The following is a 3,290-nucleotide window of genomic DNA, read 5'->3' as shown; positions in this document are numbered from 1 at the left end:
AATAAAATAAACTCATGTTGCACGATTTGTGTGTTAATTATAATTTTATAGATTACCTAAGAAACTTTTATAAATATATATATTCGGGTAGATTTAAATAAAAATACGGGTATGATCAATTCCACATATTTAATCTAACACCAATATAAAAAATGGATATGATCAAATCCACACGGTTTAATTTAATTCGGGTATATATTTGAAACTCACCAAGTAGGGTCCAGGGTATTATGTGTTCCATTTACCTATCTTTAATACCATAAATATCACCCAAGCAGCGAAATATAATTAAACATCCTCAAATATAACATCAGAGTACTATATTACACGTCCAAAAAGGAATTTTCGTTTGTCCATATTACATAACCAGAATTTTAAAACAACATAAGCTTAAAGACTTTAAAGATCTTACAAGCATTCACACTACACTACACTAACCAACCCTGCCCTGAGCTCGCTAAGCTGGATCACGCGATGGTCTTGAAATATGAGTTGTATATTGGAGTGAGACACTTCTCAATAAGGATGAATAAACTATTATCAGTGTGTGGCTATCATTAGTTTTAGTGTATACAAAATATGATCGTTTGTTAATCAACAACAATTGAGAAGACACGTGCAGACTGTACTCACACATACATAATCATTCATGAGCGAGAGTTCCCAACAATTGGGAAGATTACAAGCTCATAACATGTAACACCCCTTTACTCTGATATCGTTTCTAACTTTACCCTTTTTATTTGGGTGTGACTACAACTAATACTTATCATAGCACTCACCTTACTCAACAAGCCCTCGGGCGAATAGTCTTACTTCGTCATAGTTATTCATGCATTTTAATTCACATACATGTACACCACATCACATCCACATTTACCATACATTCAATCCACATTCATGCACTCACGCCCATAAATGAAAATGCACGTTTACTTCACAACCTGTGGTTCTCAAGGCATCGTTCCCCCCCCTCCCCCAACATTCTTACTTCACACACTTTCACAGTCACAACACACACAGCTCTATTCATAGTAAAACAGTAAAACGTCCTCCTCATGTCTACCAACGTCTTACCCCTATATAAGTCATAATATAACGACCTCCACAAGTCCTGTCAATGTTATATTGCGATTTATAAAAGGTACAATGTAACGAACTCCTCACTCTTGCCAACGTTATATTGCAATTTACATGAATAACAGTATATCAAATCGATTAAACACACCACAACAATCACAACCAGTTTATTATAAAGAGTTAATCTTATGCCACATGATTTAAGCATTAAACCATAATTTAACAAACTGAAATGGTCAACCCTACTCACTTTGATCCTTTATAAAATACATATAACGATTCAAAACTAACAATTTATTCAAATTAGAACATTCAGAAAATCCATTACTATAACTTTGTGTTCATATACTTTTGTTTAATCGGTTAGTTTTGGAAATAACAATCATTTACATAACCCTAAGCTCAATTACTCTTTTTAAAACAGATTGGTTTCAAAACAAAATCGATATTCATATACATAAACCTATATACTCCATTTTAACAGGTAGACTTTACAAAAAACCGAAATAATTTATTTCCCTTACCTATTTTCCTGAAAACGTCCTGAAACAAATGGGAAAGCAAAACCCTAACTTTTCGAAACTTGCCGAGGAACGGGAACCTTTGAGTTGAAAGGAGGGAGAGAGGATCAGAGAGCACGTGAGAGTGATCCGGGAGGCTTAGGAGAGAGAGAGACGAAGGAGAGAACCAAAAATTCGAAACCGTAGCTTTTTAAAGAGAGAGGAAATCTATTTTTCTAAAAAAAAAATGAGCTCATCTCTATTTATATAATTGTTGTCCCGCACGAAACCATCGATGGTTTCAGGGAAACCTGCTCTCGGTAATTTGGATTTGTAGGAAAATCAACGATTTTCCTGGGACTCCTCAAACTATCGATGGTTTGGTCCTTTCCCCAACCATTTTCTTCCTTTTCTTTTTCTTTCTCTTTCTCTTCTCTTTCATTTATTTATCCTATTTTCTTGGTTCGGGTTACTACACACGTACTTAATTTAAATAAAGTATATTTTAAAATAAAATCTGACATAATCTAACCCACTCACCTTTCACCTCTCCTTCAACTCTTTTTTTCAATTTCCTATGAAAAAAGAACTGAGGATCTCCTATTTATAGGGAATTGAGGAAAGGGTAATTTCATGATTTCAATAATTACTTAAGGATTAAGTTGTGGAATATAATATAATAATTAAAAGATAAAGGAAAGAGAGAGATAAGGATGGAGAGAGAGTGTGAGGAGGATGTAAGGGAGAGAGAGAGGGGTGGGTGAGGCAATTTGGATTGAATTCAATTCAATTCAATTCAATCCTATACTATCATATATATATATATATATATATATAATTTAATAATTTAATTTGATAATAATAATTTAATTAATTAATATATGTAATTATATTATAATATTATATCATTATAGGATTATATTGAATTTCATTTCAATCTGATCTTCAAATCATCCCTATCCTATCATATTATTTTATATATATATATATATAATATTATATTATATTATATTATTTATTTATTTAAATAATAATAATAATAATAAAAATAATTTTTTTTAAGAATTTTTTACCTTAATCATATATATATATATATATATATTTCGAATCGTTACACAAAATGTCAACACTGTTGGGGTTCGCCTCATTTAATAAAGCAAGACAAAGTTGCTGTCAAATGATGGTGTCGATTGGTGCAAATAATTAATAAAGCAAAAGAAGGCAAGCTTCACATGGGGTCAAATATGGCAAGCTTCAAATAAGGTCAAATATGGCAGCAGGATTGTTGCAGCCGGCTGGTGTAAAGGAGAAGAATTGCTGAAATAATTTTCTCCTATCCGCGTATAAAAGGAGTACTCCTCCTTCATTGTTTCATACTCTCTGGTGGTTAATTGATATACACAGAAAAGTGTTGATATACACACAAATGAAGTGTGAATGAGAGTGAGTGAAGGCATAATAAGTGTGAATGGAATGTGTATAACGACCTGCTAAAATTTTTTTTTTTTAAATATACGTATAAACTGAAGTTCACACTGCTCTAATACCTGCTAATTTAAATCTAACTACAACCTAAGCAGCGAGAAACTGAATTCATATTTCCACAACCATAAATATATATATATATATATAATACCAGAGTGCCAGAATAACCCCAAAATACACCTATACAGCTGAACTAAGGCTATACAAAAATACTCCTTTTCCCAA

The sequence above is a fragment of the Malania oleifera genome, chromosome 11 (genome assembly GCF_029873635.1).
Source record: "Malania oleifera isolate guangnan ecotype guangnan chromosome 11, ASM2987363v1, whole genome shotgun sequence".
Classification (NCBI taxonomy): Eukaryota; Viridiplantae; Streptophyta; class Magnoliopsida; order Santalales; family Ximeniaceae; genus Malania; species Malania oleifera.
Note: the sequence above shows the minus strand (reverse complement) of the source record.